The sequence below is a fragment of the Chrysochloris asiatica genome, unplaced genomic scaffold, assembly GCF_000296735.1.
Source record: "Chrysochloris asiatica unplaced genomic scaffold, ChrAsi1.0 scaffold00418, whole genome shotgun sequence".
Taxonomy (NCBI): Eukaryota; Metazoa; Chordata; class Mammalia; order Afrosoricida; family Chrysochloridae; genus Chrysochloris; species Chrysochloris asiatica.
In genome coordinates this window covers 236370-251083 of record NW_006408936.1, presented here as the reverse complement: position 1 = coordinate 251083, position 14714 = coordinate 236370, and the positions used below count along the sequence as shown (strand labels likewise).

The 14714-nt window shown below is 42.6% G+C and overlaps 1 protein-coding gene across 1 annotated transcript in view; it reads left to right on the top strand.

The window, feature by feature from the left end:
• The window catches only part of FBXL7 (F-box and leucine-rich repeat protein 7), a 585554-nt gene that overhangs the window by 386816 nt on the left and 184024 nt on the right, over window positions 1-14714 (top strand). The window lies entirely within an intron of this gene.

Here is a 14714-nt window from a genome sequence, read left to right as displayed (position 1 = left end):
CTTGAATTTTTAATTCAGTTCCCCCAGCTTGAGAAATACTGACCGTGTTCTTCCCTTTTGGTTTTCTAACTCTAAATCTTTGCATATTTTATTATGGTATTTGGCTTTATCTTCTCGAGCTGATCTTTGAAATTTCCTGTTCAGCTCTTGCACCTCTTCATAATAAACCATATGATTGTCAAATTCAAATGGCCAGTGCCAGTTCATTTCAGCTTATTGATGCCAAGGATAATTGATCTTTAAGGGTGCCATTTCATTTTTGACAGCCTCCAGTGTTTCTAGATTCATACTTCATGCATTCTGTATTCTGATTATTAATGGATGTTTATAGCTGTTTCTCATTATTTTGAGTTGTCCCCCATCAAGAGTGAAGGTCCCCAAAGCTCTACTCCATTTGCATCCTTATGGTCAGCTCTACTTTGAGGAGGCAGCTCTTCCCTTGTTGTATTTTGAGTACCTTCCACCCTCAGGGACTCATCTTCTGGCAATCCATCTGACAGTGTTCCGCTGCTATTCGTAAGGTTTTCAGTGACTAAGCAGTCAGAAGTTGTATGCCTCTCCTTCTTCCTGGTCTGTTTTAGTCCGGCATTTCCTCTTAAACCTGTCCACATGGGTGATCCTGTTGGTTTTTAAAGTGCTTGTGTCATACCTTTGATAGTCACAGCACACCACAGTATGAAAACTAACAGCTCCAGGGTGGAACAACAACATATATACCATATGTTTGTCACAATTTTATTTTTTTGTTTTCTGTTTTGTGTATTTTGGTATTCCTCCTCCTGTTCTTCCTTTCATCCGAGTGTGATGTGTACCTCCCTTCCATGAATCAAGGCCATGGTCATCCATGGACAAGAACATGATGAAACCAGCTTGAATCTCATCTAACTAAGGTTCTACACAGTGTTTAACATTTCAAAAAAAAGAAAATAAATTAAAAACAGTGTATGAAAAAGAAACAGAATCTCTACTAGACCTTCCTGCCTTCCCATCACTCAAGTGTGGAGTTACCAGGGCAGTCTACACAGCTTTCTCCCAACAGCAACTTGGGAAGAAAAGTAGAGTACAGCCATAGTCCATTGGGCAGCAGGGCTGCAGAAGAGATGGCTTCTCTTAGTGTTCCAGGAGCACAGGATGGATGAGTAGTCACACATGCTCCACCCCCACCATGGACGTCTCAGAGTCTGGGCCACTTTACATCCAGTGGGTTTAAATCCAGATCAGGATATCGAAGTATTCTGTATATTGAAGGAGGTACCTTCCCCCTATTTAGGTGTCACAGAAATAAGCCCATTACCAGTTAGTCCCCCAGTCCCTGATTCAGGGAAAGAAATGAGCCTCGCACATAGAATCCTGGACTCTTCTTAAGATTAAAAACCACATACTTAATGGAAAAAAGATGAGAAGCAGAGTGGCTTCCTTACCATGTTGGAAACAGGGATGCATTAGCAGCTGGTTGTATTACCATATCAAAGCTCTGGGCACAGTAGATTCAGGGCCTGTTGGATTAAAGCCTTTTAAGCCACACCTCACTTCAGCTGCATCTGGTTGGCATTGTAGCCTTTTGTCTGCACTGTGTTGCAACAGTGTCAATCCCCCCCTCCCCCTCAGCTTTAGCACTGGGTGGCATCTGTAAAGCAGTGACAGGTCTTAATTTTCATAATAAACAGAAGATACTTTATAAAAACAATATTCCATATTGGAATGGTGCCCCATTTATCTGGCTCATTAGGCTAGACTGTCATCAAGAAGTGAGCCCTTGAGCAGAGAAAAGCAACATACAAAAATAGCTTCTGCTTGTGACCTGATTTCCTCAAATGTCTCTCCTCCTAAATGCTACTTAGTATATTGAGTCTTACTAAGTTCTAGGCATTGCACTAGATATTTCAGCAGGTAAATGCTTAGAGAGCAATGAAATACCAACAATTTAAGGTAGATGGCACTCCAGAGTCTGAGATTTGGTTTTCTTCCATTCCTTCCTTCATCTTCCTCTCCTTTCCTTCTTCCTTTATTCCTCCCTCCCTTCCTCCTTTCCCTATCTTTTCTCCCTTCCTTCTTTCTAAATAAAATAAAACAGTAAGATTATACATCATGCCCGGGTTGTTGTTGTTGTTGTTGTTGTTGTTAGGTGCCCTCATGTCATGTCATCTTCACAATTGTTGTTACATTTGAGCCCATTGCTGCTGCCACTGTGCCAATCCATCTCCTTGGGGGTCTTCCTCTTTTTCTCGGACTCTCCACCTTACCAAACATGATATGCTTCCCCAGGGACTTGTCCCTCCTGATAATATGTCCTAAGTATGAGACACGAAATCTTGCATCCTGGCTTCTAAGGAGCATTCTGGTTGTACTTCTTCCAACACCGATTTGTCTGTTTTTCTGGCACTGCATGGTACTTTCAATATTCTCCTTCAACACCATAACTCAAACTCATCAATTATTTTATGGTCTTCCTTATTCATTGTCCAACTTTCACAGGGTTAGTCAGCCAGTGAGTACAACGGGAATTCAAACAAGATTTATCACTGCCTGGATATCACTTTACAGCTTTTGGCTGAACATTGTTTACTATATTTTTCAAAGTTTGCTATTTGTCTTTAACTTGTCCTTCTGATTCAGTTCTTTAGCTAGGAAAGTAATTAGGTGGTCAGTCATAATACGCTTTCAGTACTCCTTCTCCCTTCAGTTCTGGGAGGTCCATTCAGTATTCATAAAATCAATAGGCTGAAATATAAGAGTTAACCAGGGTGAAAATTAAGGTTTACCTGTTTGATCTAGTTAGTAAAGAGTGAATTAACTAACATAAAATAATAATAATAAATCATAACCACCCCATGTGTCTTAGAGTAGAACTGTTGTCTGTAGGGTCTGGAATGACCGATTCACCAGTACGTTGCCAGGCCTTGTTTCTGATGAACTGAAATTCCCAACCTTTCATTTAGCAGCTGATTAGGTTAACAGTTTACAGCACTTGCCATTGTTTGTTGTTAAGTGCCATCGATTTGGTTCCAACCCATAGCAACCCAGTATAGGGTTTCCGAGGAGTGGCTGGTGAGCTTCAATCACTGATCTTGCGGTTCAAACAACTTTGCAGTCCAGCACATTAACCCATAGTACCACACAAGGACTCCATTTCCAGCACTGGCTGGTGGTGGTTGTGTGCCATGGAGTCAGTTCCAACTCATAGCGACCATGTTTAGGGTTTCTGAGGCTGTAAATCTTTACAGGAGCTGGAAGCTTCATCTTTCTCCTGCAGAACAGCTGGTAGTTTTGAACTGCTGACCCTGAGGTTAGCAGCCCGACTCATAACCACTACTCTAGCAAAGCTCCTACTTATAGCACTGCTGTTGTTGTTGTTAAGTGCCATCAAGTTGATTCTGACCCATAGCAACCCTGTATAGGGTTTCCAAGGAGTGACTGGTGAGTTTGAATCGCCAACCTTGGAGTTCATACCAACTTTGCAGTCTAGCACATTAACCCACGGAGCCACACCAGGACTCCATTTACAGCACTAGGGATTTTAAAACCAGTGACAAGTGTCTTTATAAGAGACAACACAGGGGAGAACCATGAGAAGGTCTGTGAAGATGGAGGCAAAGGTCAGAACGATGCTACTTCAAGCCAAGGGGTGCTGGGCACCACCAGAGGCTGGAAGCAATGCGGAAGCATCTCTTCTCTAATCTCCTGACCTCAGGAATTGTGAGAGAATAATTCATTAAGTTTGTGGTGTTATGTTAGGGTGGACCTAGGAAATTGATGCAGTAAGAGAAAACCAATCTCTGATGAAGAGTTAATAACACAGGCAGTCTCTGATTATCAACACGTTTGACTTAGGATGAAACTCTTTGGACCATCTGTTTGTTTTACCCTCTCTTTAAACATCATGTGCTCTGTGTGTGATTTCCTGGTCTTACCATTCTCATGCCAAATCATCCTCATAATTGTTGCTGTGTTTGAGTTTATTGTTGCAGTCATTACATCTGTTCATTTCATTGATGGTCTTTGTCTTTTTCAGTGACCTTCTACTTTACCCTGGTAGCATAGTGGATTATGAGCTGGACTGCTAATCACAAGGTCAATATCTTGAATCTACCAGTCACTCCTAGGGAAAAAAATGAAGGCCTTCTGCTCCCATAAAGATGTGTAGCCTTGGAAATCCTATAGAGGGTTCCTTTGAGTTGTCACTGACTTGATGGCAAGCAACCACCTATTTTACCAAGCATAATTTCCTTCTCCAGGGACTCATTGCTGTGAGTTGGAATTGACTATGGCATTGGGTTTGTGTGTTTTGGTTTTTATCTGGAGAAGGGATGTTGAAGCCAATAGCTGATACTTATAAGAAGAGTGGGATACAGAGTTGGGACAGGGGTGTCCCAGGTGGAAGAAGGCTGGGTAGGAAGGAGCTGGTAGGCTCAGTGAAATCATCTAAGGCCTCTATTTTGGATTATATATCTGGAGGCAACGCTAAAAATTTGTATCTCTTCTAACTGCCATTCACTTTTCTTGGTTTCCTTAGTAATGGGCACAACCCTAAATGATGTTCAAGCCAGGCCCCCAGGACCACCCTGGCTGTCTTTCAGGCTGTTGTTGCTAGAATTCCATCACCGATAAACTCCCAACTCAACCTTGAGATCACAACCTTCAGCCCTGCTGTGATTTGTGCCCTCCCATCATGTGTCCCTCTCCTGTCCTCTGCAGACCCAGCCTGACCACCCCTCGGACTCCTTTCCCTTCAGTGCTGAGCCAACTCTTTGGCTCTGGGCCCATGACTGTGGCCAACTCCCAGCAGTTAGGATGGAGCACAGGGTGAGCAGGTGTCTGTAAGAACATCTTCCTCACCAGAGAAAGCTATGAATACCTTCATTTTAGCGACGACTTCACTCTAAACAAACACCTTGTAAAATACAGTGCTCAAAAGAAAAGTTGTTTGCGCATGTGATGCATGGGAGGGTTCGTGAGGGCAGATCATGGACCTTGACCTTCCACTGATGCTGCATAGGACAACACCCCTGGCTTCCAGCTCCCTTTACTCCCGTTTAGATGACCTTCAACTAAACTCTCCAGACCACTTTTATGCTTAGTCCCTAAACTTGTGCAACTAGATTTGTGTGTGTGTGTGTGTGTGTGTGTGTGTGTATTTAAGACCTGATTTAACAATGCAACCCTACCATATTTCATTTTGTTAGAGTTGATCCACCCCTGCTTTAAGTTGAGATTATTGCACAGGCTTTGTTTCAGAGTCTAGTTGAATGAACCCGTAATAGAAGGAGGCTAGTATCTCCTAGAAGTCCTGGTGTGGCACTGTGGGTTAATGCGCTGGATTTCAAGTTAGGTTTGAAACACAAGATCGGCACTTCAAACTCACCAGCAGTGCTCCTAGGGGCGCTTTGAGTCAGACCAATTCAATGGCCCTTAACCACCACCACAACAGTATCTGTTAAGTAGACGAACCCTTTTCACTGAACTTACAGTCTGGAGCTCAATGTTTCAGATCTCATTGTGATCCCTCCATCTTAATGGCCTCACTAGCCAGCTAGTCCAACTTCTCTGTGTTAGTTTCCTCAATGGTAGGATTAGTAACCATGTTGACATCAGAGGGACACCGTGAGCTCTGAATGGGATAATCCTTGTAAGAGCTTGGCCTGGTGCCTGGAACTAAACCCATTACCATGGAATTGTTTCAAACTCACAGCGACATGACCCTATTAATCCTGTGGGCTGTAATCTTCGCAGAAGCAGACTGCCTCATCGCTCTCCCATAGAGTGACTTGTGGGTTCAAACCACTGACCTTTCAGTTAACAGCCCAACACTTATAACCCACTGCACCAGCTGGGCTCCTTTACATGGGGTAAAAGGAACTGCCAACTCGCTGCCATCAAAGTAGATTCCAATTCATAGCATCCCTGTCTAGGGTTTCCGAGGTTGTAAATTTTTACAGGAGTAGAAAGTCTCATTTATCATCCACTGAGCTACTGGTGGGTTTGAATTGTTGGCTTTTCAGTTAGTAGTCCAATGCTTATCCTAGTAAATGTCAACTATACAACAACAACAACATTGTAGCCTCCAGAGTCACTGGTTGGAAGAAACTATCAGCAACTGTAACCCTGTGAAGCACAGTTTTACTCTGACACACAAAGGATCATCATGAGTCCGAATTGACTGTAAGTCACTGGCATGACTAGCACTGTTTCTGTGTGCCATCAAGTCAATTCCTACTCGTAGAGACCCTCTATCGGGTTTCCGAAGAGCAGCTGGTGAGTTTGAACCACTGACCTTGTGGTTAACAGTCCGGTTCAGTGCTTATCTTACAGCATCACACCACGAATCCTTATTATTACTGTTGTGGTTGTTGTTGTTAAATGCCGTCAAGTCAGTTCCGACTCATAGCAACCTTGTATAGGGTTTCTGAGGAGCAACTGGGTTTGAACTGCTAGCCTTGCAGTTGTAGTCCAGTACTGATCCGACAGCACCACACCATGTGTCGTTACTATTAAGGAGTCCTGTTGTGATGTGGTAGCGTATGCGTAGGCCCGCAAGGTTGGTTAGAACCACAAAGTAAGCAGTTCAAACATACCATTCGCTCTTTGAAAACCCTACACCAGATCGCTGTGAGTCAGAACCAACTTGATGGCACTTAACAACAACTGTATATTATTACAAAGTCACCCACAGTAACTTTTTCTTATCAAATCGTGTTGTTAAATGGTCATTAGCCTAGTAATTACCAAATCACTAAGCCCTAAAGAAACTTTCTGGTTGGCATGGAGGCTTCCTCTTTCCATTCCCATATTATCACCAAATGATAGCAGGCTTCGGAAATCTTACAAACAAGGTACATCCTTTTTACAACAACATTGTTGTTGATCAACTCCAGTGCTCCTGATGTGTCAGTCCAGCCTTTCCGACATTTAACCCTTGACACCGGGGGCGGGGGGGCAGGGGTGGAATAGCAGACATCAGACCAAGCTCTGAGAGAGATGGCCTTCAGTAACACAAGTGCAGGAACGGAACTGCATGTTTCCCAGACCATTTCACAGATACAAGATGTTAGTGAGGTTTCTATGAAGATACCTCTTTGGAAAAGCACATGAAGTGAAATTAAACAGGCTTGTTTTAGGCTTCCAGGAGCCCTTGTAGTACAGTGGGTAAGTGCTCAGCCTCAAACCAAAAGGTTGGCATTTCGAAACCACCAGCCGCTGGGTTTGTGGGGGCGGAGAGATGCAGCAATGTGCTTCTCTAAAGGTTCCAAAAAAACCAAGTTCACTGTCATTGAGTCAAATCTGACTCATCATGACACTATAGAATTTCTGAGGTTGTAAATTGTTATGGGAGCAGAAAGCCTTGTCTTTCTCCTGCCAAGTGGCTGGTGGATTTGAACTGCTTGCCTTGTGGTTATCAGTTCAGGGCTTATCCTGAGGACTGTAAAGTTCACAGCCATGGAAACACTATGAGGCAGTTGTGCTTGTCACATGGAGTTGCTATGAGTTGGAAGGCCTCTAACAACAGCTAGGACTGCATCATTTTAGATGGTGCGGCGGTTAAGCATCTGTTGCTACCAACCAAAAGGTTAGTGAACTTAAAACCTACCAGCTGCTCTCATAGATGTGTGTGTATGTACGTCTTTAAAGACTGCAGCCTTAGAAACCTTACAGAACAGTTCTTCTCTGTCCTATGGGGTCACTGAGTCAGAATTGACTCGTCAATAGTGAGTTGTTTAGTTTTGGTTTTAAGTCTTGGAGCTTCTAAAAGTCCTTTGGCTTATGGAAAGTGTACGAATTCTAAAACGAGTTGACAGAACATGCAATCTGGAACCGAGTTCATCTCTTCTGGAATTTTCACTCTGTCTGTGTCCATGTGAGTGGGTTATTGAACTTTTTGAAGTGTTGCATCCCTCTATTCTAAAATAGAATATCTGCCTTTCAAGCTTATTGTACAGACTAAAGAAGAATTGTGTTAAAAGTTGAATTCAGAATCAAGCTCTAAGTAAGTGCTCAATAAATGGTAGCTAAACTTTATATGGTGTGGCGTTGTGGGTTAATGACTGGACTGCAAAATCAGCGGTTAAACTGCAAGGTCAACAGTTTAAGCTCACCAACTGCTCCTTGGAAACCCTATACAGGTTCGCTATGGGTTGGACCTGGCTCGACGACACTTAACAACAACAAAACTTTATATATATGGAGTCCTTGTGTGAACTGCAAACTAGAAGGTCGACAGTTCCAACCCACCAGTTGCTCCTTGAAAGCTCTATACAGGGTCGCTGTGAGTTGGAACTGACTCATTGGTACTTAGCAATATAGCATGGACTTTATATCAAAGTCAACAGCCTTCAGTATGGCTCGCATGTCAATGTAATGAAAGAAAAATCCTCACACTGGACCAATATGCAGTGTCATCCTAAATTTTTTAAAAATGGAACTTGTCAAAAACTTAATCTGGCTTGGGTCATTATGAATTGGAACTGACAACACTTAATAATACCAAAAGCGACAACAATAACATATATTTCCTTAGGTCATGTAACTGAGATCATACACTATTTGTCCTTTTGTGATGACTCAATTCATTTCACATGATGTTTTCTTTTACTCTTGAAGATGAGGCAAATCATGTAACCATCTGCCACATGCCTGTCTGTGCATTCATGTCAGGTGCCTAGAGGTCTCTAACTCCAAAGTGTTTTCAGCCTCTCTCCTGTTGCCTTGTTGATCATTTCGTCCAACCACAGTGACATCTCCTGGCTGAGAGGAGAACTGGGAGGCATTGCATTCAAAGAGAAGAGCATCTTTGCAGATGTTAGCAGGCTTTCAGCATTTTATAGGCTCATGGTATATACACCGTGGGTTAATGCGCTACACTGTAAAGGCAGTTTGCACCACAAGTGCAGTGGTTCAAGCTCACCAGTCACGCCTTGAAAATCCTTATACAAGGTCATTATGTGTCGGAACCAACCTGATGGCACTCAACCAGAACAATTTTCATTAGCCCAAGTGTTGAACAACAGAGGACTAAAACTTGAAAAATTGAGGAAGACCATTCTAAAAACTAAGGCTCCTGACATGACAGATATTTTTGGATAAATTTCAGGCCAAACCACTCCATGTCCTTAGGAACTCCATTTTGTGTGTTTGGAAACAATCTCTGTCATACAATGCAGCTTGAAATCATTCTCAAAATTTCCATTAAGCTTTTGACCAAGTTTCAAATTAGTTCTAAAAAATATATGCAGGTTTGTGGTTAGAAATAGCTAATGTTAAAAAGAGTTTACTGTGCTTGTAACCTATATCCTTGATGTTGGGTTCTATCAAGTCAGTTCTGACTCTTAAGGACCACACGCACAGCACACTAGAACAAAACACTCCTCAGGATTGTTGTTAGGTTTATTAAGCCCATTGTTGTTACAGTCACTGTGATGATCTGTCTCACTGGGGGTCTTCCTCTTTTTCAAGGACCCTTCATTTTCCAACCAGGATGTACTTCTCCAAGGACTGGTTCCTCTTGACCATAGGTTCAGAGTACATGAGATGATGTTTTTCCATCCTCTCTTCTAAGGAACATTCTGTCTGTGTGTCTGTGTTCATTTGTATGGCAGTACCTGATACTTTAAATATTCATCGCCAACACTACATTTCAAATGCATCAACTCTTTTCTGGTCTTCCTTATTCACTGTAGGATTCTGAAGAAGTGCAACCAGAGTGCTGCCGTTTTGTCAATCCACGCTGGGGGTCTCCTCTTTTTCTCTGACCCTCCACCTTACCAAACATGATATCCTTCTCCAGCGACAGCTCCCTCCTGACAATATGTCCGAAGTATGAAAGATGAAGCTTGACCATCTTGGCCTCCAAGCAGCACTCTGGCTGTACTTCTTCAGAAGCCTCCTAATGAAATGGCATTCTAATCTTTATTTGCTACTCTGTACTTAGAAACAACTGAATTTTAGAATATTCCAAGAAATTCATGTCAGTCATGTTTTGTCATCTGAAATCTCCTTTTAAAAAAAGAAAAAATCAGCTCCTACACAATTAGCCAAAATCCTGCCAACTGCAACTTAGTGAATGTTAGTGAATCAGAGCATGCCAACTCTACTATATGCTGAAACTTTCAGCTTTTTTCTTTAGTGGTCTCTACAATTCTGGTGTGGTACTGTAGGATAAGCACTCCAATGCTAGGTCTGTTTGAGTTGCAAGGTTTGTGGTTCATGAGAAACCCTATACAGGGTCACTATGAGTCAGAACTTACTGGATAGAACTTAGCAACAACAATTCTGCAGTTCCTTGGAGCACTTTGTCAAAAGCTTCTTAACTCTGTGTCCCCATTTTGCAAAATGTTCATTCATTGTAATAAACGCCCTGTTTTCCACTTTAAGCAAACTTGTTGTTATTTTCACTTACGATAAAGGTCAGAACTAATAATATCTCTCTTAACTAAAGATGGATAAATAAAACAAGAAAACATGTTCGAAAATTGGCAAGTGCTTTGGGGAAATGTTGCCAGAGATTGATAAATGGGTAAAAAGAAAGGGCTTTTGCTTGCAGACTCCTGCCCTTTCCTCTTATCTTTGGGCATGAGCTGGGTGAAGAGGTCTGTGACTACTGTTTTATTTTTCTTGACAGTGTTGGGATACAAGGCTTATCAGTGATCACACAATTGTGTTCTGGTTTCATCTCCTTTATTCCTGCTGTGCAACAAAAAGCTATTGTTTGCAGCCTAATAATAATGTCAGAGGGGAGATGAAAAAAACAAAAAACACAAAACACAAAGGGCCTTTCTTCTTTAGATAGAAATGGCAAGCAGGGTGCGTTTCCTGTGGGAAATGTTTTCCCATCTTTTATAGATGTGGTTTCTTAACGTGATGCCTTAGCATGAGTTCCTTCTGAAACCATGAAATACTCTTTAAGATTTAGTCTGGGGGACCTGAGCTCTTAAAAGGCGCCTTGTTAGGAAGCTATAAGACTCTTGTTCATTGCGCCCACCCAGTGGGAGCCTCGGGCATGTGATTGTGTGGTGTGTTTAAACCTCCTATTCCTCCAGGATTCATCAAGAGTAGCTCAAGAAAGGGAGACTCCATAGTTAAGTGAAAAACCAACATAGCCCATAGCCATGAAGTTAAATCCTACTTATAGTGACCTCATAGGACAAAGTAGAACTGCCCCATAGAATTTCCAAGGCTGCTAAGTTTTTATGCAAGCACATCACCACATCTACAGGTCCTGCTGGCAGTTTTGAACTGCTAACCTTTTCGTTAGTAGCCAAAGTTTTTAACCACTGCACCAGCAGGGCTCCTAGCTAGAGCAACAGTGGATAAAGGAGCACTGGAGAATGATGAGGCGGAGGGAAAGAAACAAAGAGAAGGTTCCCTGGCTGGCGCATGTGGTCAACACACTCAGGGTTCAAGCCCACTAGAGATACATTTGAAGAAAAATTTACTAAAATAATAATAATATTAATCATCCCTTGAAAACCCAGTGGTTGTGGAAGCAACCTTAATCACAAACGATGGAAAAGGGGACAAACAGAAGGTGCTATCTACACACAACGAAATATTACTCAGTCCCAAAGAGATATGGAATCCTGATGCGTGCCACAATATACGTGCGTCTGGAGAACACTATGCGGAGTGAAATCAATCAGTTGCAAAAGGATAAATACTGTTAGGATCTCACTCTAGGAAATAAGTAAATATATAGAAACCAACGTTTGTTAGTGGTTAGCAGAGGTCCTGGTGTGGCGCTGTAGGATAGGCAGTGGACTGCTAACTGAAACGTTTGTGGTTTACACGGACCAGCAGCAACTCAGAAACCCTATACAGACTCACTATGATTCTGACCTAACTTGAAGTTCCTTAACACCAACTACAGCAAGAAGGGTGGGAAGAAGAGAGAAGGGGCACTTGTGGCCTGGGAGGCTGTTGGATTTGTGTTCATGGTGGAGGAAGGATTTGGAAAAGGATCGCGAGAGTGCTGGTGTGGCGTTGTGGATTCATGCGCTGAACTGCAAGGTTGGTGTGAACCCTGATGTCAGCCATTGAAACTCACCAACCGCTCTTTGGAAACCCTTTACAGGATCGTTATGAGTCGGAAGCAACTTGACGACACTTCACAACAGCAACAACAACATTGAGAATGATCAGGCAAAACAGAGAACATAGACAATGTTACTGAGTTGTTCATGTGGAAATTGTTGAATTAGTTACTATTTTATTATGTGCATCTCCACTACAATTACCAATATTTTTTAAATCCAGCAATGGAACATGATTCTACTCTGACACACATGGGGTTTCCATAGCCAGAAGCAACTCAGAGCCAACTGTTTTCTTGTTTATAAAGACCTTCTTCTTATATAACAGTTCGATTAGCACTTTTCTAAATATATCACTGTTTGCAGTTTAGAGATGATTCATCTTTCACACCAGGATTTAAATGTATATCAAACTGTGGAGGCCTAATATAATTAACAGTTCAGTCTGTAAGGAGTCACAGTGTGGCACTGTAGGATAAGCACTGGGCTGCTAACCACAAGGGTGGTGGTTCAAACCCACCAGCTGTTCCTCAGAAACCCTATATATGCTCACCATGTGTCAGAACTGACTCGAGGGCACTTAACAACAACAAAAACAACTGTCTGTAAGCCCTATAGTATATTGAATTCTAGTTAAGCTAAGCCTAACAGTTAAATACTGCAACTGTAAGCATACACTCTTTGTGGTGAAAATTGGAAAATTCATATGGCGCTACGGATCAGTACTGAACTGTGAACCACAAGGTAGGCAGTTCAAACACAGCAGCCGCTCCTCGGAAACCCCATACCGTGCCGCTATGAGTTGGAACTGACTCGATGGCACTTAACAACAACAACAACAGCAAGTATCACTAAAACTCAAAACCTATGGCTGTCAGGTTGATTCCAACTCATAGGGACCATGCAGGACAGAGCAGAACTGCCCCGTGGGGTTTCAGAGGCTGCAGATCTCTATGGGAGCTCACTGTCTCATCTTTCTCCCACAGAGCAGCTGGTGGGTTTGAACCACTAACTGTTAGGTTGACAGCTGAGCACTTTGACTGCGGTGCCACCAAGTTTCCATTGTTGTTAGTGTCTCCCTTCTGGCTTCTAAGGAGCATTGTGGCTGCCTTCCCAGACAGACGTGTTTGTTCATTGGGCAGTCCAACACTCATCATCCACACCCTAACTCAAATGCATTCATTCTTCTCCATTCTTCCTTACTCCTTGTCCAGCTTTCACATGCAAGTGAAGTGATTAAAAATGCCATGTCTTTGTAGTGAGGCACCCCTTAGTCCTCACTCAAAGTGACAACTTGGCTCTTTAACACTTTCAACAGATTTTTTTTTTTTTTGCATCGCATTTGCCCTTCAGACAGTGTTGGCTGCTATTCATAAGATTTCCAGTGCTAAACCCTCAGAAGAAGACCAACCGCCTCTTGCTTTTTCCTCTTTCGTCTTAGTCTGGAAGCTCTGCTTAAACCTGTCCACCATGAATGACTTCCTGGCATTTTAAATAGCAGTGGTATAGCTTCCAACATCACAGCAACATGCAAGCCCCGCAGTACAACAAAATGTCAGACAAGTGGTGGTGTGCGCCATCTTGTGGTTATTGTTGGTTCCCTTGAGTTGGTTCCAACTGATGGTGACACTGTATAGGTTTCCAAGGAGTGGCGGGTGAGTTTGAACTGCCAACCTTGTGGTTCAAACTGACTTGAGGTCCAATACTTAATGAAGCACCCCTAATTTGAACAAAATGGCCCTTCCTAAGCAGTCAATCACGAAGATTATCCACAAGTGGTCAGTTTGATCATTAAAATTAACTCAAGGTTTTCCCTCCTAGGTTTTTGGAACACATAGTATCCGTTACTTGGGGGTGGGCATGGGGAGTAACTGGAGAGAGTGGGGTAAAATTCAGGAGGAAATGGTACTTTTACTTTACATTAAAATGATGCTGCTATTGTTGTTGGAACCACTGTCATTCAGTTGGTTCCAACTCATAGTGACCCTGGATAGAGTTTCCAAGGAGCGGCTGGTGGGTTTGAATGGCCGACCTTGTCATTCAAACTGAACTTTCGGTCCAGTACTGATCCTATAGCACCAAGCAGCACTCCTAAAAGGAAGTAGCCACGCATTTTAAGGATCTTTGCCTGCTCAGAGATTCAGATGTTCAAAAACATTGCGTTGATATTAGCTGCAAATTGCTCTCCTTAATGTGACAAATCAAGAGAAAAAGAAAGCCTGTCTTAGAAAGTGGAATAATAACTGGTCCACATTATCACATTTCTATCAACAGTTTTCATTGTCATCTATAATCTATGTTTTCAGTGTAGGACATTGTAGGGTATTTCTCTCAGGCAGTTTATAGACTAAAGCCATATATTCTGACAAAAGTAGTGTGCCGTTTGAAATCAAACCATTGTGTTGATCTGTAGGAGTCCTGGTGTGGTGCTGCAGGTTAATGCACTGGGCTGCAAAGTCAGTTTGAACCACAAGGTTGGCAGTTCAAGCTCCCCAATTGCTCCTTGGGAACCCTTTACAGGGGCACTATGGATCGAAACTAACTCGAGGACACAACAACAACAATGCAATCCCCCTCAAATGCATTTCCTACAGATTGAATTGCTAAATCATAAATCCATTTGTTGTTGTTGTTAAGTGCCATCGAGTCGGGTCCGACCCATAGCGACCCTGTACAGGGTTTCCGAGGGTGTAA